Below are 24,200 nucleotides of genomic sequence, written 5' to 3'. Positions count from 1 at the left end.
GTGGAGTCCAGAGAAGGAAGGATACATTTTACAGACCACTGGTACTGAGGTTGGGAGTAGTGGGCTCCCCAGCTGCTTCCAGCAGATCATCCAGGTCCAGGGACAGTGCCCTGTTGGGGAACCTCCCATAGACTGACTTTGTCTTATAAGCAGACAGTTGTTGCAGCCAATAAGACAACTGAACATTGGTACTGGGGACAAATCTGCCTCTGCACTCCAGGTTCTCATGAGTTAAAGAGAAGCGTTTAGAGTTTAAAGTTGAGGGTAGTGCACACCTTTAATCCCAGCACTCAGGAGGCAGAGGCAGGTGGATCTCTGTGAGTTCAAGGCCAGCCTGGTCTACAGAGTGAGTTCCAGAGTAGCCAAGACTACACAGTGAAACCCTGCCTCAAACATTTCTTTTTAAAAAATGAGAGTTGAAAAAGCAAGAAAAACAACACACACACACACACACACACACACACATACACCATGGTACCCTGATAGGCATCCGCATGAGACTGAGGCCTGCAGACATGATGCCCAGCCCAGAGTTTCTCTACTTGATTGGCAGAGTCAAATTAGAAGCTAGCCCATCGCAGTGACAAATCGCAGCCATCCCTGCCCAACAAGAGGAATGTTCCAACACCTCATGTCATATCCCTCATATGTTCCCAGGGACCTGAAGTCATAGAAGTCACCTCTAGTGTCCCCAGTCCCAGAGCAGTATGTGCAGTTTAGATATTCCTGCCCAGTGAGTGCTCCTGAACCTCTAACAGAAGCCTGCCACCTGATGATGAGGTGGCTTGGAGCCCAGAAGGAAAGCTGTCACTCAGGGCTCCTTGATATTCTAGTGGTGAGCACTATCCCCTCTCCATTTCCTCAATGACTCTAACAAGAGAGCCAATTGTCTATTTCATGGGCCTCAGAGAAATGGAGATTTATTAGTGTGTATGTGCAAATGTGTGTGTTGTCTGTATGGTTTATGCATATGTGTGTGGTACAGATGTGTGTATGGTATGTGTGTATGTGTGTATGGTGTATTCATACATGTGTGCCTGCATGGAGACTGGAGGGGGACATTGGGCGTTCTGCTCCATCATGCCCTACCTTATAAAGGATCTTTCACTGAACCTAGAGCTAGGAGGATAGGCAGCCATTTTCCAGCAACCCCATGTCCCCACAGCTTACAGTGCTAGGTTTACAGGCATGTACCCAGATATGCCCAGTTTTTTACACGGGTACTGGGGATTTGAACTCAGTCCTCATGCTGATGAGAATTCTTACCCACCCAGCCCCACAGACAGGGATCTCTTAAAGCATAGGGGACAGGAAAATTGACAATAAAGAGGAAATATGAATCTGAGATAAGTCCTTAGGATAAGATTCTGGCCCTTCAAGGACCAGAAGCTTTCTCCTGGAACATACGAAGTAACTTAGCAACTCCTTTTTCCTGGGGAGAGAGCTATGGGCAATGGATGGTTCTTTATGAATGTGAACGAAGGGTCTGTTAATAATCCACTTAATGGCTAGGAAAGTTTACACAATCGGAATTCATAAACACTGATGAGGTTCCCAGTGATTTTTTTCCCCTTTTGGAACATGTAATAAATCAGGGACAGCACCTGCTGCAGTCAGCTGAGCAACAACCAGAATGCACAGGCAAGCCTCGCTCTCCCTCCAGGATAACTAGTGAAAATTTTGGATTATGGCTGAATATGGAAGGGTTAGGGTTAATGTGTGTGACAGGTGGCCACACGTGAAGAAGACAAGGGTGCCATGCCTGGAAATTTTGATGATTCTTGGAATGTCAGTTTGGTGTTTTGATAGAAAATGGCTCCCATAAGGAGTGGCACTATTAGGGGGTGTGGCCTTGTTGGAGGAACTGTGTCACTGTGGGGGTGGGCTTTGAGGTCTCCTATGCTCAAGCTACACACAGCATCATAGTTCACTTCCTGTTGCCTGTGGATCAAGATGTAGAACTCTCAGCTCCTTCTCCAGCACCAGTCTACCTGCATGCTGCCATGCTTCCCACCATGACAGTAATTGACTAAACCTCTGAAACTATAAGCCAGCCCCAATGAAATGTTTTCCTCTATAAGAGTTTCTGTAGTCATGATGTCTGTTCACAGCAATAGAACCCTAACTAAGACAGTCAGAAATCATGAAAAACCTCCAACTTTATCCTTCCAACAACCTCTGTAATAGTAAGTATGAGGCTCACAGTGGTACTCTGAGGTAGAGGCTTTCTACCCATTTTATCAGGATGTAGCTGAGGTTCATTGGTTTAATTTGCTCAAGGCAAGCCACCTGGAGTCTTGTTCGATCCATCTCCAGGAGTGAGGTAATTGCACCACCTGCCCCATTTTTGAGAAATGGGAGCCTATCTAAGAACCTAGGGTTGAAATTGTATGTTTCAGAGACACCATCCATGCTCCCCACAGAGCAACACTCGTGACTTTCCTTTAGCCTGGGTGGATCTCTGTAACTACCCACCCAGACAACAGAATATACTGGTGGGGACACTGATCACCAAGGCTAAGTTTTGCTTAGGGCTCCAGCATCCACTGGGCGCCTTCTCTTGGGACACTTCTCTTGGAAACAGCATCCATACCACAGGAAGCTGAATACAGGTTGAAAGCAGTTAGCATTTCTTTCCAGACTTGAGACTGATCACACCCACAAAGGGTTCCAGTCCTGAGCTGGAGAGGATTCAAGCCTCCTAGCTGAGAGCCTTGGACCACAGAGCAGGAACAAACTAACCCTCTGGCTCTCTGAACTCCAAATCATTTACAAATCCAAGAAGAGTGAATGAAAGGCTCATGTCCTGGGGTACGCTTTGAGGTGGTTCGTTGCACAGCTGTTGTAACAAGCATACAATAAGTGGTTTTAAATGGGGTGGTCCCTGTTGCTGCTGCTGGTGGAAGGATCCAGCCAGAAGGAACCAAAACCTGAGATTGATTGTATTGAGTGGCAATTCGGAGCTTAGAAACATCGGATCTACCCTCCCATCCACTCACATCGCTGCACAATTGGAACCAAAGGGCAGCCAAGAGAGGGTGTTTATATTTACTGAGCATCTACAATGTGCCATGGCACCGGCTATTATTAGTCGGCTTTCTATGACTGATAGCCATGACTCTTGTGTTCAGAGGCGTTGGCTCTGGCCGAATGGCTCTGTGGCCTCAGGACTGTGGTAACGAAGAACACTGTGCAGACAGGGCTATGTGGTGGAGGGGGCTGCTCACTTTGTGAGGGACAGGATACAAACAGAGAAAGAGTTCAGGATCACGTGGAAGATACACCCTTCAAAATCACACTCCCAGTGACCTACTTTCTCCCACAAGACTTCCTAACATTTCTACCACCTTCCAGTAGCGCCATCTGCTGGTGACCAAGCCTTCTAACCTTGACAGACATTCAATAATCCAATCAGAACACAAACCTGTATGGACCACAGTCCTCCCTCATCTGAGGGTCTGCTTTCTGCTGCTTTATTATTCATGTTTAACCATGGTCAGAAAATATTAATAGAATGTTCATAAGTTTTAAAAACTTTAATTATGGCATACCGTTTTAATGACTAGTAGTTATTATCTTTTACTGTGCCCAATTTATAAACTTTCCTTTGGCATAGGTGTACATGTAGAGAGAAACACATTCTACATGGGGTTTGGTGGTCTCTGTGGTTTCAGGCGTCCAAGAAAAGTCTTGTAAAGTACACAAATACACATTCATTCCTCTCAGCAATCCCCACAAAGGCCTGGGTTTTCTGTCAACACAGAAAACCAGTGATTTTCCCAGGGCCATGCCCCAGCATGGGCTGTAATGGGCCCTGGATCTGAATCTGTGTCCACTGATTCCACAGCCCCTTTCACCCATGAATTCCATGGGAGCAGTTGCCAAGCTGATCAGTGTGTCTCTCTGGCTGTGGTTCCTTCCTAATGCTGTGACCCTTTAATACAGTTCCTCGTGTTATGGGGATCCCCAATCATAAAATTATTTTTATCGCTTTTTCATCACTATAATTTTGATACTGGTATGAATCATAATGTAAATATCTAATATGCAGGGTATCTGATGTTGGAACCCCATGAAAGGGCCATTTGACCCCACCAAGAGTGTCGCAATCCACAGATTGAGAACCACTGCTCTATGGTGTCTGCTGCAGCTGATCTGTAGCCCCCTTCATTCCCCCACATTCCCTTTTCCAACATGGCATCTGCTTATTTATATAAGTGTCTTTGAATCAGCATCTAGTTTCCACCAACCTTGGCAAATGAGTCCTATAAACCAGCCAGGTCTGGAGCCTCTGCCCAATGTGTATCATTTTCTGAGTATGGCAATGAATCAGTGGCCCCAGGACAGACAGCTCAGTGCCCACTGTGCCTAGACAAATATGATCAGCCTTATCCTTTGTAGGAGGTCAGATTGTTAAAACTACAAGAGAAAGAAAGAAAAAAGGAAAGGAAAGGAAAAGAGAAGGACAAAAGGGAAATGATGTACTCAAAAGACAGCACAGTGATCTCCCCTTAACCATAGTTTTGGTCTTGGCAGCTTCACTTCCCCATGGTCACCAGCAGTATGAAAATAAAACATGGAATATTCCAGAGGTAAATAATTCATAAGTTTTAAATTACTTTCATTGCCTTACATCATCATATTGTTCTATGTTATTGTTAGTTATGGTTAATTTTTTCTGCACCTAATTTACAAATTAAACTTTGTCATATATATGTGCATATAGAAAACATTATAGCATGTGTAGAATTAGGTACTGTTTGCCATTGCAGACATCCACTGGGGTCTTGCAATTCATTCTCCACAAATAAGGGCAACTATTGCAAAAAACAAACACTGAGGAAATAACTAGGGGAGAATGTTTGTAGCATTGGAAAGACAAAATACTGCAACAACAAAATTAAATGTCAGTATGAGAATTAAACATCATGAAAAGGCATGGCAAATAGCCTGATGTGGTCACTCCCAAGGAGGAGGAGCCTCTTTTTTCTGCCTCGATTAACCACATATCCCTCGGCTCATTTTCCTTCCTCCATGATCATGTGTTTTAGCTGCATTGCTATTAACACAATATTGTTCAACACCTGGAATGCCCTCTTGGAGACAGGCAGAGCATGGCCAAAGCTCAGTCTGACTGTGTAGCAACAGCTGCCCCTTGTTACAAAATCACCTGTCTTTGTGGAAAAGCTGGACAACAAAGAGAGCAGGAAGAAGCCCAGACATGACAGCAATCTCTAGATGGCATATGTCCATCCATACTCATATGAAGGACTCACGTGCCCTCTCCTCCAACAGCGTGCGCTTTGCCTAACTTCTTTCTTCAGGTAGTGTCACATTGACCTATATGCGTCCTCCATCATCATGTCTCTGCCAGAGCACAAACTCGCTAAGACCAGAGACTGTCACTTTTCTTATTCTGTATTGGATATTGAGCTCCTAGAAAAATATACCCAGATCCCTGGAGCTTTGAGTGGCAGTGGTCATTTGATTGGAGAAAATCCTCTTGTTTCATGTCACAGAATATTGTCATCACTTTTGTGTGTGTACCAAAAACATCCTCCTGAAGAGGTTGCACAGTTTCTGTTATGTGACTAGCCCAGGACAGGCATCATCCACGCTGGGTTGGTGGATGCTTAAGGACTGTAGGAGTTGACAGCAGCAACTTAAGGAAGGTTCTGTTTCAGCTCACAGTTTGAGAGATTATGGTTCATTGCAGTGGGGCAGGTGCGTCATCAGGAGCACCAGGCAGCTGGTCACATAGTGTCCTCAGTCAAGAATTGGAGAGAGATGCATGCTGGTGCTAAGTTTACCTCTGTTTTATTCAGTCTGAGACCCTAGGCTATGGGATATATTAAGGGTGGGTCTTCCCTGCTCAATCTCTTGTAGTATGTTACTATGGTGACTCTAAATACAGTCAAATTAACCACGAAGATTAATCATCCTGGGAACAATGGTGTTTTCTTTCTTGTTAGTGTCTGTTGTATGAAGCAGGCTTGTTTCAGGCTATCCACCCAGGCCATACTCACACATAGATGTCATTTTTCATCAATTGATGAGTACAAAGTACAATGGATTTATAAGATTCCATTTCAGGGTCCAACTCAGTGATCAAAACGAAAATACCATAGAGGTATAAGAAGCCAATACGGTGGTATCTTAACCCATTTTTTGATGTTCTAACAAAGCACCTGAGGATGGGAAGTTATAAAGAAGGGATACATATCTCCGGATGCTGGAAGCCAAAGACTAGGTGTCCTTATCTGTCGGTCTCTGGCGAGGGTCTCCTTGTCTTGTCTGCATTATAACATGGTTGACAGCATCATGACAGTAGCAAGTGATAGAGGGGAAGGGAGGGGGGAGAGGAAGGGAAAAAAAGGGAGGGAGAGGGAGGGAGAGAGAGAGGGAGGGAGAGGGAGGGAGGGAGAGGGAGGGAGGGAGGGAGAGAGAGGGAGGGAGAGAGGGAGGGAGAGAGGGAAAGAGAGGGAGGGAGAGAGGGAAAGAGAGGGAGGGAAAAGGAGAGAGAGGGAGGGAGGGGGAGAGGGAGGGAGAGAGGGAAAGAGAGGGAGGGAGAGGGAGATGGAGGGAAGAGAGAGAGAAGGGAGAGGGAAAGAGAGGGAGGGAGGGAGGGAGAGAGAGGGAGGGAGAGGGAGGGAGAGAGAGGGAGGGAGGGAGGGAGAGAGGGAGAGGGAGGGAGAGGGAGGGAAAGGGAGGGAGAGAGAGGGAGAGGGAGAGGGAGGGAGGGAGAGAGGGAAAGGGAGGGAGAGAGAGAGGGAGAGGGAGGGAAGAGAGAGAAGGGGGAGGGAAAGAGAGGGAGGGGGAGAGGGAGGGAGGGAGGGAGAGGGAGGGAGGGAGGGAGAGAGGGAAAGGGAGGGAGGGAGAGAGGGAGAGAGAGGGGGAGAGGGAGGGAAGAGAGAGAAGGGGGAGGGAAAGAGAGGGAGGGAGAGGGAGGGAGGGAGGGAGAGAGAGGGAGAGAGAGAGAAAGAATGAATCATATGGACAGACGGGAAGCCAGAGAAGTTTTGGGGCCAGGCTTACTTTTTTTTATAATGGCCTGCCTTTGTGAGGTCTGTCTGAGGTTTGTAGAGAAGAACATTAGTCTCTTTCCATAGTGTGGCCCCTAGTGACTTAATAATCTCCCACTAGGCCCCACTGCCTACAAACTCCACCACCTTGGCATCCGCACTGAGGACTAGGATTCCAGTACCCTTGAGGGAACAAGTCGAAAGCAAATACAAGTTACAGCAGATGAGACCTGAGGAAAATAAATAAATAAAAAGGAGGACATGCCTGCTCCCAAAGGGTTGAGGCTTTTATTACACACACAAGGAAGAATACAGGAGGTGCAGAGACATCTGGTAGAATCCAGAGTGGACAAGACCCGACTACTTACCTGAGCCATGTGAGGTGAGGGGGATGGAGAGGAGAGAGCCAGGAGATAAGGGAGGGCAAAAGATAAAAGGGCTGGCATAGACAAAATGGTTGGATTACATAGGGAAGGGCAGCCCAGTCCTTGGGCTGGAGAAATTTAGGGTAGGCGGTGGGGTATGCCAGCCAGGAGCACCCTGTAATGGGTAGGGACTTAGGAATGCTGGGAGGACCCAACAGCCAGAGTCTGCCTTGATGTTAATAGACATCTCATTAGCCACTTGTCCCAATTTGAGACCCAAGAGGACCTTTCTAGCTCTGTCCCAGTCTGACCTGGGCAGGGTATGAATTTGCTGGAAACTGAGGGAATTCATCTGTCCTGATGGCTTGTCATAGGGCTCAAAACACAAGCAATGCCACACAGGGGCTGAGACAACAAAGTGGTTCTTTCCAATTCTGCTTGGCGGGTGCCCCAGACAGTGTCTCCCATTGACAGGGAACCCTCCTCATGCCTTAAACCTGCCACTGCCATGGTAAAGGCTGGAGACTCCCACATCAGGCAGGGCTCTTGTACTGCAGCTGGATCTTGCTGATCCCTTGAGAGCCTTTGTGAGGCAATGTTAGAGTCCAACAGATCATCAGGAGCTGGAAATCTAGGGCAGGGAGAATTTCTACCTTTACAGCATGGAAATACACAAACAGCACAGACTGAAGCCATTTCCTTCCTCTTTTCCCTGTCCTTAAAGAGCTGATTCATCATCACGCCACTTGATACGCTTGGTCTTTATCTTGACACACACCATGAGTTGATATGGTCCATGGGCAGCTCTGAGGCTGATGTGGAGGGAAAGAGAGAACAGTGGAGCGACCTACATGCTGGTCAGGCTGGCATGGGGGATGGAGGAAGGAGAGCTAAGTCCAGATTTAACAGGAGGCTCTTGAGAGTGGATGCTCTCTCCCTCAGGGGTAAATTTGGGAATAACTGCCCGACCTTACCCTCCTGGGGCCGTTCTCTATCTCACCTGATCCCTGAGTCAGCTGTTCCTGGGACTCCTTCCCAATCACTTGACACTTCTAGCTGGATATAACTGGTAAGTAGACAGCAGCTTTCTCCAGTAGCCCCTCTGCTTACCTTCCGGGGTTGAGAGACTGCTGGGGTGTGGAGCAGGTCTGCAGGGCACGCACATCTAACAACCAGACTCCTCTGTGAGCTTTGGCAGCACGAAAACCTACAAACAGGATGGATCAAAGAGACTGAGCCCAGGGGAATCTGCAACCCCCAGAGACAGGGGTAAAGGCTGAGAGCTCTGCAGGCTTGCATATCAATATTAAAGTTACTCCTTTGTAGCCTCAGGTGGATGAGAGTGGAGGAAACCTAGGTTACATAGCTAGGGCTTCAATGCTATCTGAATAATGTGTTTACACATTCCAGGTTTTTTCTATAATAAAGACCAGGCTGACAAAGCCAAAATTCTAGGACAAAGGGTTTCTACCATCTTAAGATTATGGCATGTATCACATGTCCTTTTCAATATACTTCTACCAATTATGTCCTCATAGCATGGATGTGAGATGGGCCAATGCCACATATCTTTGTCACAACAGTGGGCTCTGTACCTTCTGGTTCTGCATCCAGGGACCCAGGGTGATCAGAAATATTTGAGGGTCAGGGGAGAAACCTTGTATATGTACTTTGCATGGACAGACTTGTTTCTTGTCACTGTTCCCTAGTCCTGTAGTGTGACACACTGGGAGAGCATGTGCAATGTGCAATAGGAGCCATGCAGGCAGGAGGCAGGGCAGTTGCTTAAGAGGACTGTGAGCTCCATGGGTCCTGGAGCTAATCACGCACAGACACTGAAGGATGGCTGTACTTGACACTGTTGAGTTTAGAAGAATGACAGATATTTCATGCCAGATTTGACTTGCTTTCATCTGCATATCAATGGAAAAATATTTCATTTGTCCCCAAATTTTTTTCAAGGTTCAAAGGAAGAAAATCCCTAAAGACAGTCTCCTCACCCTCTGCCACCCAGCAGGCCGTTCTGCAGACATTCATTCTCTACCCGTGGAAAGCCAGCCCTGGGCAGGTCCTTCAAGAGCATGTGGGATGATAACTTCCTCTGTAGTGTTTGCATTCAAAGCTAACAGGTGCACTTTCCAAGGAATTTAATAGACATAGAACAAAAAGAAGAATATAAAAATGAATCAAGTCTAATCAAGGAAACCATTGTCAATATTATATTCTAAAGATACAAAGAAACAAGCTCAGGAATGTATTGTATACAGTAGACTGACTGCATAATTGTAAATGTGTTCTCATTTTAAATAGAGACACATTCATGCACTACTATCTTACAAAATAGTATTTCATGCTTCTGGAGAAGTCCACCTTCTGTGTGTGCCTACAATATTCTGTTGTTTTCCTCTTGTGAGACATTTGGACTGTTTTCAGAGTTTTGCTGTTGTAGACTACTCTTCAGTGATGATCTTAGAATGTCAGGCAGCCACTTTGACCATTTCTCTCCAATAGATTCCTAACAGCAGGGATCAGGGCAAAGAATCCTGTTTCTAAAAGGGTGCTGAGCCCTTGTCTTTCTCTGTAAGTACAGGATCCAATACACACACACTACTTTACCAGTGATCTAATGGAGCCCAGAGAGAATGGAGTGATTCTGTGCCACTTGACTTTGAAGCATGGATTGGAACTCAAGCCTGACTCTGCAGCCTCTTGGGAGTGTCAGAAGCCAGCAGGGACTCCAGACCTCCTGACTCCTAGATTGTGTTCTCATTTCTCTGTAGATTCTTCTATGAGAGAACTCAGTCTCTAAGCACTGACATGTGTGGCAGGCACTGCCCTGAATGAACACCTGGACTGAGGCACATCTCTCAATCCAACCCCATGAAGTCAGTTCTTCAACAGTCCTCCTTTTAGAGATAGGGACACTGAGGCAGAGGCAAAGCCTTTCTTGTCTGAAGGCACAATAGCTGGTGGCAGACAGAACTCCTGGCCCTTGCTGTCTTAGAACTCCAGTAGGACATTCTTTGTGCAAATTTGCTGTGGACACAAGCTTTCCAACACAGTAGCCACTGGGCACACTCCACTACTAAGCCTTGAAATGTGCAGAGGAGAGAAATAGATTTCATTTTAATTAATCTCAATGGAAACAGCCACTTGTGGCTACTGACTGAGACAGACTCTTCTCAATTGAGTCCTTGGAGCCCCACTGGACCTCTATCTGAAGTAGGATTCAGCTGACCTGATAGCTTTCACCAAGCTTTGAACCAGGCTTTGTGCCCCAGGGCCATCTCCTGGGTGGGTAGTGCCAGCTGGCTTCTCAGGACAATCAAAAGAGACACTCCAGGGAGAGACGTTTTAATCCCTTTTGTTGCACATTAATGAAAACTTCTGTCTGTGATCCGTAAGTAATCTCAGCAAGCTCAAGCTCTCGCCCCCTTTCCCTCATCATAAACACCGTTCTGACTTGTGGACACTTCCCTGGGGGTTCACAAAGCAGGCTTGAGTCCTGCCTTCTCTCTGGGACCCTCTCTAAGGAGGTCAGTGGGTAGGTATTAGCATCTGTTTCTTGAAAGCTGTCGTTTCCTGAGTGTCTTCCTTGTGCCAGGCATCGTGCCAGGCCCAGCACACTCCTCACTGTAGCACTAGAACAGATGACCACACACCAAGAGGCTTAACCACAGAGAAGATTCCCCTTTGGGTTTACAGGCTGAAAGCCACTACCATGGTGTGAGAGTGGTCCTCTGGGAGCTAGAGGGTCCTTCCTGCCTCTTCCAGCTTCTGGTGGTTCCTATGCTTCCTCGACTGGTGTCTGTATTGCTTCAACCTGCACCTCCATCTTCTCAGAGCTTTCTTCTCTCTGTCAGTGCCTTCTACCTGTTAGTCTCTTCCACAGACACACAGCATGAGTCTAAGGTTCAACCCTAGATATCTCAAAGGATGAAGGCTCTGGCTCAACGGTACAATGTTTGTCCAGCATACAAAGCCCTGGGTTCAATTCTCATCACAGAAGAAAGAAAACACTCAAAATCCCTAATGATATCAGATGATAGAATACATGAAGGTCTCATGGCCTTGGACGTGACATGTCTTTGAAGGGCCACCATTCAAGCCACTATAGTCACTTTGTTTAGGTTCCAATCCCAGGCTAGAGGTGATTTAACCAGATCAATGAGCCACTGTAACCACTCACCAATGTCATGGCTTTGCCCAGTTGTCCTGCATATCTCACTCCTTCAAAGTCCGTGACAGAGAGTCCAGCCTAAGGGTCTCCCTTCCAGAGGAGGAAACAAATTCCTTCCATCTTGTAGCTCCTGTATGGTGTGGTCTTGAGGTCACTCTGGAACTATCCAGCAGTTGATTGGAGTCAAGATAGTCAGAGAAAGAATGTGGGTGATTAAAGGTTCGACACACACATTGGCCTGCAAGTAGGATATGGTACTTATTTTCATGTGCCATTGGTAGGCTCTGGTCATGTGATCCCATCTAGTTCCAAGGGCAACTGGGAAATGTAGGCCCTGGATTTGACAGTTGTTTCTCAGCATGACTGGCACTTTTAAAAGTTTCAAGGAAAAGGTGTCAACTTTCATTGGCCAGCCAGCCATGGTTGCATTCATCCATTTCTTCCTCGTGCCTAAAATTCATTCTTTCATTCTTTTACTTTTAGAAGAGAAACTGCAGGTCCAGAAAAGTTAAATGATTTGACTAAGGCCACTGAGCATAACCCATGGGCTGGAATCCCAGAATGAACATAAAGAGAAAACAGAGGAAGCTAGCTGAGCATTCTCCATCTGCTTCCTAATCAGCACCAAGGCTTCTGCTGCTATTATGAACTGTTGGGGATGTCTTTCTGTATACTGTGAATGTGTTGCTCTGATTGATTGATAAATAAAATGCTGATCAGTCAGTAGCCAGGCATGAAGTATATTATAGGTGGGATAAGAGAGAGGAGAATTCTGGGAGGTGGAAGGCTGAGTCAGGAGACACTGCCCACTGCCGCCATGAGAAGTAAGATGTAAGCCATGAGCCACAAGGCAAGGTATAGATTTATAGAAATGAGTTAATTTAAGATATAAGAACTAGATAGCAAGAAGTCTGCCACAGCCATACAGTTTATAAGTAATATAAGTCTCTGTGTGTTTACTTGGGTCTGAGTGGCTACAGGAGCCGGGTGGACACAGGAAAACACCAGCTACCATGGACATAGACTGTATCCCTATGAATTGTGAGTCAAAATAACCCTTCCCCTCCTTAAGATGTCTCTTGCCAATCATCAGGTCTTAGCAACAAGAAGTGTAACTAGGGACCAGAGAGGTGGCTCCACAGTGAGAAGGGCTTGTTGCTCTTGAAGAGCACCCACCCAAGTCCTGTTCCCACATGCACATGAGGTGGCTCACAGCAGCCTGAAACTCCAGCTCCAGGAGGTCTGGTGCCCTCTTCTGGTCCCTGAGGGTACCTACACTCATGTGGGTGTTTACATATGCAAACATACACATACATTAAAAATAAAATAAATGTTTTATTAATACTTTGAGAATTCCATACAATGTGTATTGATCATATTTCCCCTCCTCTCCTCTCCCTAACTCCTCTCAGGTCCATGCCTATTTCCCCAACTTCATGTTCTACTTTTTAAAAATAACCCATCAATCTAGTTTGTGCTGCCCGTATATTCCTGGATGTTCTATATTATCCCCCTTCCTTGAAGGACTTTCTCCCTAAGCTCCCTCCAATGATAAATAGTTTTTCTAAAGAAAGATAGCAAATACAGTCACACATACAATCAATAAGATTCATTGATTCGTGGGCCTGAGAGCTGGATCAACCTCAACAGAGAACACACTTCCATCGCAGAGGACATGAGTTCATTTCCAGCACCCACTTCAGGTGGATCACAGTCGCCTGTGACTTCAGCTCCAGGAGATCTGATGTTCTCTTTGGGGCTCCACAGATATTCCCACTTACACACACGGGCGCACGTGCACATATACAATTTAAAAATAGAATAAATCTAAAAAAGAAAGAAACGTATTGGCATGGACCTCTCAGGCCCTCCTATTCCAAAAATACTGCTAGGTCCCCGACTCCCATTTCTCCTCCCACCATCAGCCACCCCCCAGGGACGAATGAGGAGCCAGAGTTCAAGAGGCACAAGGCAGAAAGGTAATACAGATCGAAGAGGGGGCAGCTGAAAAAGAACAGGAAATCCACGTGGGCCCTCTGTCCTAGAAAATTTTCTTGGGTTTGACACGTGAAAGTTTTGGAGCAGTTTCCATTAGGAAAAAAAATAGAAGAGGAGAAATATGAGGTGCATAATAGTGAAGTATGGTGTGATCTTTTTCGTGTGTCTATGGGAAAACAAGCCCTTTATCTCTCCTTTGTTTAAAGTCCCCTGGCAGGCTGAACTGTGCTTCTTGGCTGTAAATCCATACAGATAAACTGGGCTATGGGTGGAGTGACCACACGTTCCCATTACAGGTTCTGAATCCAGCCATATCTTTGTAGAGTGCTACGTCAGTCATCCGTGGTCATGTGACAATAAATTCCAAATCTTAGCAACAAAAATGGTTTGTGATTTTTTGGGGTGTGGTTCTTCAGGGTTGGCTCACCTTAGCAGGCCTTCATCTTCAAAACTGTCCCACTTTCAATCAAAAGCAAATGACATGCAAGAAATATACTCTAGGGCTTTGCGGTACAGCTTAAATGGCACGTTATATATTTTATAAAAAACTAGCAGGAGTTTAATGGCTCCCAACACACACACACACACACACACACCTGAGTGTTCAAGGACACAGAGGTGCCTGTCACCCTGAACTGCTCATTCTACACTGCACACACAGGGACCTCATAAACATACACAATTACTGTGATTAAGTACTTACTCCAACTTTGGAGGACTCTGTTTTATTGTGTGTCTCACACACACACACACACACACACAAGGCCAGGAGGAAAGAGGCACTGGCTAGCTCATCTCCAACTGTCTAGGGGGCAGAAAGGACCAAGAAATGGGCCGAGGAATGGCCTCCACACTCTAAATGCCAGGCACATCCTACTTCACTGGCTCTGTTTCAGAGCTCTCAAACACAGTGAATAAATGGGAGCATGGAGTGGGATTCTTGCACTGTTCAGTCTCTGAGAGTCATAGGAATTGAGTTGGGGGAGGTAAAGGAGAATGTTGAAAACAGCTCAGAGCTGTGTCCCTACCCTGAGCGGAAGGCATAGCTCAGTTCCCTCTACCCAGTGTCTGTTGTAGCCAGGGATTGATGATGAGGTCCTAAGCCTGAGCACAAACATGCCAGAGAGGTTGAATTAAAGCTCTCTAGAGAAGGAAACTCAGCCTCCCTTTGCACTTTTTAAAACCTGCATTTATTTTTCATTATAAATAGTTAAGTGTAGTCTTAAACTTTGACACAAATTAAAAATCATCTATAATGCCACTGTTTAGTAAATGTGCTGTGTGCATTTTAGAATCTTCCCTTCTGGAATTCTTCCATATATAAATGGTTTGGATCTACATGGGTACCATTGCAGAGTATATCTGTCATCCATTGCTGCATGACAAAGCACCCCAAAACTTAGTGGCAACAATGGCTCATCAATCTGCTGGGATCAGCCCAGCCTAGATGAACTACCCTACCATGCCATCTACCTCCCTACCCATTATTCTCCTTTTCCTATTCACACCACCGGTGCTCTGTTATCCCTTCTTCCTTGAAAATCCTTCTGCCCTGCTCCCTGCCAAGGGTAAATATTTCTTTAATTGGGAATAATGGCAGGGAGGTGGATGGCAGGGTAGGGTAGCTCAATTGGGCCAGGCTGATGCCCAGCAGGCTCACTCACATTGCAGTCACGTCTCTTGGACCAGCCTTCTCTATGACTGTGGACTGGCTGCTGTCAGCTGGGCTGTGCCATGAGTTTCTTGATGGACCAGACAAGACTGTTCACTTGTTGGACTAGACAAGACTGTGGTGACAGGATCCATAAGCAGTAGAAGGAGAGGCTAAATGTCCCCTTGAGGCCAAGTTTGGAACTTAGTTATATCACTTACACTGCAGTCTATTGGCCCAAGCAGATCACAAAGCCAGCCTAGGTCTACCGCAGTAAGGGGAGATCATCTGCTGGTGGGAAACCTGCACAATGCAGCAGCCATTTTTTTACCATCCCCTGGGACTGCCACAAGTTCCGTGTTCGTGTTTGTTTTTATAACAGTTCTTCCTTGTTAATGAGAAGTCTTGGTATCATTATTTTTAATACTTATATAATGGTTGGAAAGGGACAGACTACTGCTTATTTAGACATCTCTTTATCCTTTAAGCAAAAAGGAAAACTTACTTCCAGTTCTCCTGCTTATAGGTAGGACTGCAAAGAACTCCTTGACATAGTTATTTCTGTGGTTTTGATTGTTTCTCTGAAACTGGCTCTAAAAGCAGAGGCAGAAAGAGCAAATGGTATTATTGTTGTGGCTGCTGTTTATTTATTGAAATTTATTTGTGCCTGATGCATAAAAAGAATTTATCTGTGGGTTCAAATTGTTTTGTATATTCTCTGTGTATTTTGCCTAACTGTACGGGGACACTTTGCCTAGCAGCTTGGGCATGAGCAAAGCTGCAGAGCTTTCCAGATTCCCTGCCTCCTCCCACTGGCCAGGGAGCTGGAAGGAAGCAGACTGATGGGCCCTCCTTGGTCCAAAAACATCTGTGATGCTGTTCTCCAAAGGTCAGAATTGTGACCACTATACCCTGAGCTGGGAAGTCGGGGACACTACAAAGATGGGCTAGCTCAGGCTGGCTCTGGCAGTCCTCCCAGCCGTACACCAAGCTCCAGCCCAATCAAGATTCCAAGTGAGCTCATGGAAACACCACACAACCAGCAATAGCAGAGAGGTGGAGCCCATCTTCAGATGTTCACTTGGCTTTGAAATGTGGCTTCCTCCCATGTCCCATGGCATCAACTACCTAACAGCTGAAGGCAGGCACTTCCTCAAAGATCACCTGTCTCCTCCTTCCTCATGTCCTTAGACTTTAAAACACTAACTCACTAGAATAGTGTCACATTGTGTTCATGATAGCAAACTTCAAGATTTCTGGATGATGACTGGAAGATGGGCAGGTTGGGTACCATAAACAGTAAAATGGTAAAGATAGATTTGAATGTTTTAGAACCACTGGTCCAATGTCTAGGTGCTGGAGGGCTCTCTCACTTTGGGTCCAGAACACCTAGTGTCAGAACCTTTCATTGATGCTGACAGAGTGGTTTAGCCTCTCTTCCTTACTTTTCTCATCTCTAAATAGCCATCATAGCCACAAAGGGCTATTGTGTGGACACTGGCAACATAGGGCAGACAGTGATAATTGCAACTACTGAATTTTTAAAAAGTGACTTTGGTCCAAAGGGCAAGTGGCCCGTTCAAGGTTGAATACCTGGAAAGCGTTCAGCAAGGGCCAGACCCAACTGCCCAGCCTGGTATCCAGAGGAACTATACCCATCCCTTCCCAGTTCCATTCTTCCTGCTAGGCTTCAGAGGGTTCTGTCTCACAATCTATCTCCTTCCTCATCCCAAACACCATGCCTCATCAGGAGCATCCTGACCCAGTGAGGATACTGCTGCTGCCTGTGTGTGGAGAAGCCAAGGCCCTCCACACCAATGAGGTCCAAGGCCAGAAAGGAGACATGTATATGATGTGATTCTCCTTAGGAACTAGCTGCAGAGGATTCCAAGGCTAGAGGCCCCAGATGCAAAGCCAAATGACCAGAGGACCAGCTTAGCAATGTGAGCCTGGCACCATCTTAAAGCATCCTTTGCTTGGTCCTGTAGACTGAACAACCCGTGTTGTTTCCTAGCTCATGGCAAACTCACCGGGTGACAAAATCCAGTAAAGAAATCCTCAGGGCAGCTCGGTTCTGAGGGAGGCAGGGAAAGCAGCCTGGGGTCTGAGGGCTGCTAAGTGGGAAGCAAGCAGCTAGGGAAGAAAGTCTCAAGTTCTCGGATGAGGGGCGCCAGGCCCAGGTCCAGATGAGAACCCTACACCCCAGAGACAGCCAATGCCTGTGGTATGGATGGGAGGAACATTTGCCAACTTAACAAGGGACAGGGATTTATGAAGAGTAAGGACAGTCTCCACATCGGCTGATATCTTTACTTTCCTTCTGTTGGTAAATATAAAACTGTCATCATTTTTAAAAAAATACTGCAGAAGGGTTGAGAGACGGAGCAATCACCTATGACCCACTCTTTGGACAGTGACTGCATCCATAGTTGAGGTTCTCTCTAGCCCCGCCCCTTCTCTTGCAGTTACATTGTTTTTAATGATCATTTTTGTTTCTTAATTGAAAGAAGGAGACAGGACCATCTCCTTTGACCAGGGGACAAATGGAAGCCAGATAAGGTGCAGAGGATGTCTCAGCTGATATGTAACAGCCAAGCTGTACTACTTCAAGGCCAGCGCCCTTCAGTAAGACACTGAGCTACAGGGCAGGCATTGCACACATACAATACAAAGGCTTGCTCTGGGAAGTTACTTATCCAGGGTCTTGCAATAGGATGGCAGGGACTGAGAAACAGGCTTGCCTGGATGTGGAGCCCATGTTCTTAATCCCCACTAATCTCTATATCCCCATGAGCTCTCATGGTCTTCAAGCCTCGATGGCCCTTTCCCTCAATGATCTCAACTTCCCACCAGTCCCCTCAACTCTCTCTAAACTAAACTCCTGCCCTTTCTTTCAGCATCCCGTTCTCTGTCTGATATCAGGATGACATTATTTTTTTTTCTTTTTTGTCTTCCTGCTATCCATACTTCCACTTAAAGACAGCTTCCTCTGGGAAGCCCTTACTGGTTTACTCCCAGCCTGGAGGAGCACCCTCTTGTGGTACCTGCTGGCCCAGGGCTGAAACTACCCTTTCCTTTGACTCAGTAAAAGATTGTGGTGGCAGGTAGTGTGGCTGGGCTGCTTGTTTTGTGCTATCTCCAAGCCCCTGCACAGCGCCTGGGACACCATAGATACTCCGTTTTTGTACAAATGATGACTCTGGCCAGAAGGCATTAAGAGAACAGGTTTGAGAGTAAGCCTCCATTTTCCTGCCACTTCATAGGAGGCTCCAATGGCATGCTCTGCTCTCACCACCCCCTCCCGTCTCCTTCAGCCTTTCCTGCTCTATTTGAAGACCCAGTCCAGGGTCTCTGAGGGACCCTGCTCCCCGGCCCATGGTTTCCAAAGACTGTCCTGAGGTGCCCCAGTCCTGAAAAAGGAGGTTCTCGACCGTAGTCTTGGGGATATACTGCCTAGGAACAAATTTGTTTGCTTCTATGTGTCAGTGCTTTGGAAACCAGCACGCTTTACATTTCACATCTCAGAAACCACACATTACTTCATGAAGAGAAATGCTCCAAGGACTTTTGGGGAGCTCGCCAGAGAGGAACACCCAGACACGGTTTGTAGCCAGTTGAAAGTCTTTGTTCTGGCAGGCTGGGACCACACCCAAGTGTTAGGAACATGGGATTTTTTTCAAGGCAAAAGCCTCATCCTGGCATCTCACTTGGCAGCTCTGGGGGTGAGAGGGAGATGCTTCACAGAATAAGCAGTTCAAAACAAGTAGTTTCAACAGAAGCTAGGATAAGAGGTTAGCTGGAGAGGGTTCCACACAAATGGGCAATTTTAACAAAAATTAAAGTAAGTTAGCTAGGACATCCTGACCTTTGGCAAGGAGATCAGATTTTAGAGAAACCTAGAATGGCCTCAGCAGGAGGCCATCACATTCCCCACTGGCCCTATGGCACGAGTCAAATCATTAACTGGTCCTTGTTTAGGGGGCATAGTTGTTCCTAAGAACCAGTAGCTTGCCGGGTGGAGGTGGCTCACGCCTTTAATCCCAGCACTTGGGAGGCAGAAGCAGACCGATCTTTGTGAGTTCAAGGCCAGCCTGGTCTACAGAGTGAGATCCAGGAAAAGTGCAAAGCTACACAGAGAAACCCTGTCTCAAAAAAAAAAAAAAAAAAAAAAAAAAAAAAGAACCAGTAGCTTAACTGAGTTTATTCTCTGTCTGATATAGTTGGCCATGCAGATGAAGATGTAGGGTCTGATCAGGATAAGAATCAGTGGTCCAGCTAATGCTAACAGTAAGGTGGTCAGCCATGGGGACCAGGTAAACAGAGACTAATACCAATTATCTGATCTATGCCTCCCTTCTTCCTTTTCTTTAACTGTGGCAAGGTTTTCCCTAATTATACCTGATTGGTTGGCATAGAAACAGAAGGTTTCTCCTAAAGCTACACAATCCTCCTTGTTTCATCAAGAGATCTACGTCTCTTTGATTTTGCAGAATCATTTCTACTAAGGAGTCTACTTGCTTCTCTAGTCTGGATAGAGTCTCCTAATGTCCTTTAGTCTTGGTCCACTTGTTTACTTACTTCTCCAAAGTTTTTATCACTGACTGTCAGGGCTGATATTCCTATGAGTGTTGCCCCAGCAATACCAGCTCCAAACAGGAGTGGAACAAGAATGGGTGCTTTCCCTACACAGTCTGGAGTCCAAATGAAAGTGTGCTCTTCTTCCCTGTTATATAAGTACACCTGGGCAAGGATGTGCACTAGCACACATGGAAAGGACTTGTCTTTCTGGACTGCCTCTGAGGAGACACATTTAGTTAAACCATCTAAGCATGTGCACCAAGTCGTCTCAGGCCTGCAAGTTTGCTGCCTATGAGAAGGGCTGGCCTGGAGAGTGCATTAGCAAGCATCAGAGTACAGTGAGGTGGCTTCTAGGTCAAAAGTCCTGGACACTTTCCTGCAGGTCCCCCAGGGTTAGCTTAGGCTGTTTCCAGTTACACTTGTTTTCACTTGCTGGTGGACCAGTGTTCTGCCTGGCCCCTAGCTCTATGTAACAAGGGGTCAAAGGTTTAGGCACAGCCAGCAATCCTGACCAATTCCCAGCTGGGAGTGATGAAGTGAACCTGGTGAACCTTGTCAAGAGTAGAGAGTATAGAAGAAGGATTTCTGGCTACAGTGCCAGTGGGGCCTAGGGCAGTAACGCTTTTGGCACTAGTTGGGGTCAATCTCATGGGAAGGAGTATTGGTAGAGTTTGGATCTTTTCCCTTGAGATGGGTAGGAGGTCTCTCTTTGGACCATAGGTCTGGGGGCCTGGGGATGTGGCCCCCTCTGAATGGCAAACTTATTCTCTGGGTCTCTTTTGGTAGCAAATAGAGTCTTAGTTCCCAGGTTCTTCCAGTGTCTCATGGAACATAGTCATCACTATGTTGTCTCCAATCTCTGTCTTATGGCTATGAAATTAGAGTTCCCTGCTGTACAGTACTTAGGAGGTGCCTATCTTTCTATGTATATATAGTTGTCAGCATGCTTCTAGTAAGCCTCAGTTTTACAACCCCATTTAGCACAATAGAAATTCCCCATTACCTCGCCCCTAAAGGTGTGGGATCCCATTCACAGGACATGCATAGAACTGGGTTTCCTGTATTTCTCTCCCAAAATATAAGTCCCCACAACCGTCCCTTGCACAGTTTAGCTAACTTCTAAAAGAGGGTATAAAAGAGCAAAGGTCCATATTGAACCGGGCTTGCTCATCCATAGTTAGATTGACTATCACTTTTCCTGTGTCTGGTATTCTTACTTTCCAAGTCCAGGTAGGAGGACAGTGAGGGGGCTCCTGTCCCCATACAGAGAGAAAGAAAAAGGATGAACATAGTATTCTGGGTTAATGACCTTCTGTCAGTCTTATCTTTAAGGAGTCCAAAACCCAAGTGATAGTCCATCTGTCATCGCTCCCAAGTGGCCATCTTTAACTTGGAGTGATGGATCCAAGGGATGACACTAGCCACGTTCCCAGCAGTTGGGTTGGTGAAGATAACTGGATTGGGTCCTTTCATGTGGGTTCTGGAGTCGAGGTAGGGATCCTTTTATCAAACCAATTCTCCTGGCTGGAACTGGGTGGGAGGGTGCAGAGGTAGGAGATGGCAGGATTCCCTTCACAGTCCAGTTTCCAGGGCCAATTTGGTCAGAGTCTCCTTAAGAATTCTATTCATCTTTTCTATTTGACTGAGCTCTGTGACCTATATACACAATGTAATTTCCAATTAATACTTAATACCTTTGTCAAATTTTGAGACACTTTGGTCATGAAGGTCAGTCCATTGTTGGACCCCTAAGCCAGTCCAAACCTAGGAATTATTTCCTGAAGAAGTTTCTTAGTAACAATTGTGGTAGTCTCTGTTCAGGCGAGTTAGGCCTCTACCCATCTTAAGAAAGTGTCCACAAATACCAGAAAATACTCATAGAAAAAACAATGGGCTTGATTTCAGTCAAGTTCAACTCCCAAAGTTCCCCAGGCCTTCCTCAATCCAGATCCCTTGTGTGTATGTTGAGGGGGAGATCTTCTTTTCCCCTTTGGAGTTTACATGAGCACAGGTGGTATATCCAAAAGTGGTGTGTTTAATCAGGCTCTGTAACTTGGGAACATAATACTGGGTTTGAGGAGTTCAACAGTTTTTGCGGCCACTAGGTGGGTGTCTTGGTGGAGATCTGAAACCAGTCATCTCCCTAGACTCATTGGGAGATGGGTCTGCCATTCTGTAACATCCACCACCTTGCTTATCCAGTGTGGCCAGTTCTTGCTTTGCCCAGTCAATCTTACTCAGGTTTTATTTCAGGCAGTCCTGTAAGATGGACTCTGGCAGGGCTACCAAGACTCAGAGAGGGCTTACTGGTTCTAGGGCCACTTTTCAGACAGTCAAGTCAACCCTTTTTGGTGTCCTTTGCTGTGGACAATTACTGCCTTCTTGGGTAACCAGATAGCTTCCAATAGGGCTAAGATTTCTTCTCTGTTTTTGATCTATTTTCCTGCTGAGGTTAGCAGTCTTCTTTCCCTGTATAGAGCCCCATGGACATGGGCCATGACAAAAGCCTATGAGCTATCAATGTGTATAGTAATCGCCTTGTCTGTCCCCCATTGGAGTGCTTGAGTCAAAGCCAAATGCTCAGCATGTTCAGGCAAGGTTCCCCTGCTCAAAGATTGTGCTCCAGTAGCCCCATCTGAGTCTCCACCACTCTCAAGCATATTGGGCCTGATGGACTAGATCAGGTCAGTTACCTCCAAGCAGTCATGCAGGAGTTCCTCAGCATCATTAGTCAGCAGGAGAATGGCAGCCTTGAGGGCTGGTATCTTATGGAACTGAATGCCAAGTTGATCCAGAAGCAAGCCTTGATACTGAGCCACCCAGGAGTTAGACATACATCTCTCAGGTATCTCTCTCAAAATGGCCTCAATAGAGTAGGGGGGTATAAGGAACAGTTTTTGTCCTGAAGTTAACTTGTCAGCCTCTTTTACCAACCGGGCAGTGGCAACTATGGCCCTTATACACACCAGCAATCCAGATATGACTGGGTCAAGTCTCTTGGACAGATAAGCCACTGGTCTTTTCCAAAGTCCCACAGTTTGCATGAGGGCTCCATTGGTAATGCTTCTGGCCTCCTTCACATACAAGTGGAGTAGTTTAATAATGTCTAGGTGGGCCAGGGCCAGGACAGACACTAGAGTTTTCTCAAGGTTTCAAAGGCCCTCTGCTCAGTTTCAACTTATTCTAAAGTCTGTGTACCCCTGGTGCTGGCATAGAGGGGCATGCCTATCTCAGCAAATCCCATTATCTATAGCGAGCAATATCCAGCTGCCTCCAGGAATTCTCATACCTATCTTTTCAATGAATAGAGGAGTGAGGATTCACAGGATGGCTGAAATACAGCCATGGGAAAGGATCTGCCATCTTTCCTCTAGGTTGTAGCCTAGGTATGGGATCTGAGGGACACACACGGTTGAGTTTTTTTTGTCTGAGACTCTGTACCCCAGATCTTGGAGGGTTTTTTAAAGGCCCCCTGTTGCCTATCCACATTCATTCATCCTCAGTGGTTGAAGCTATGGGGTCATCTACCGACTGGAGCAGAGTGCTTTGTGAATATTTTTGTCTAAATTCCAACAGATCTGCACTTGGGGCTTCATTAAACAATGTTGGTGAGTTTTTCAACCTCTGTGGCAACTAAGTCCATATATCCACCCTCTTGGGCAGTCCATTCAAAGGCAAATATGGGCTGGCTCACTGGGGTCAGTAGGAAAAGGAAAAAAGCATCTTTTATATCTAGAGCCATATAGATCTTCCTTTGGGGATGGGGAACAAGCTTAGGAGAATGTAAGGGTTGTCTTACAACATCTACCCAGTATTGATTTCCCTCAAATCCTGTACCAATCAGAAGTCTCGAGTTTTGGCTTCAGGACAGGAAGCAATGGAGTGTTCCATGAAGAATAGCAGGGGACAAAAATTCCTGCCTCCCTCAATTGACTGATGTGATTGAGAACCCCTTGCTTGGCCTCCTGATTCATGTGGTATTATTTGACCTGTACCAGTGTGGCAGAATTTAATAACTGAACTATGGTGGTCAGTGTGCTGTTAAGCCTGCTGGATTCCCTCGGTTCAAACATCATGGTATCTTGTTTTGAGTTCCTGTGGATAGTCTGAGGCTAGCTCTTCTCTCTTGGTGACCAAGTCCTTGTGTAAAAAATAGTCCTTGGATAGAGGACAAGTGACCATAATATTGGTAGATGCTTTGCCTGAGTCCAAATTTAAACTGTTCATGCTTCCCCACAAAGAGATGGTGGTTCTGATTTTTTTTGTAATAACTGCATTCCAATCAATGAATATGAATATTCTGGCAAAACCAGAAAATAGTGAGTCACAGTACCTTGCCCCTAGGTCTATGATTCAGGAGATTGTCCATAAAAAGTAGGCGGCTTGGCCTGTTGCCCCTTGGACTG

General features: G+C 46.1%; 1 protein-coding gene across 2 annotated transcripts in view; it reads left to right on the top strand.

The window, feature by feature from the left end:
• Kcnip1 (potassium voltage-gated channel interacting protein 1) overlaps positions 1-24,200 on the top strand; it is a 405,992-nt gene that overhangs the window by 34,771 nt on the left and 347,021 nt on the right. The window lies entirely within an intron of this gene.

This window comes from Onychomys torridus, chromosome 8 (assembly GCF_903995425.1).
Source record: "Onychomys torridus chromosome 8, mOncTor1.1, whole genome shotgun sequence".
In the NCBI taxonomy this organism is placed as follows: domain Eukaryota; kingdom Metazoa; phylum Chordata; class Mammalia; order Rodentia; family Cricetidae; genus Onychomys; species Onychomys torridus.
This window is presented reverse-complemented; position numbering and strand designations above follow the sequence as displayed.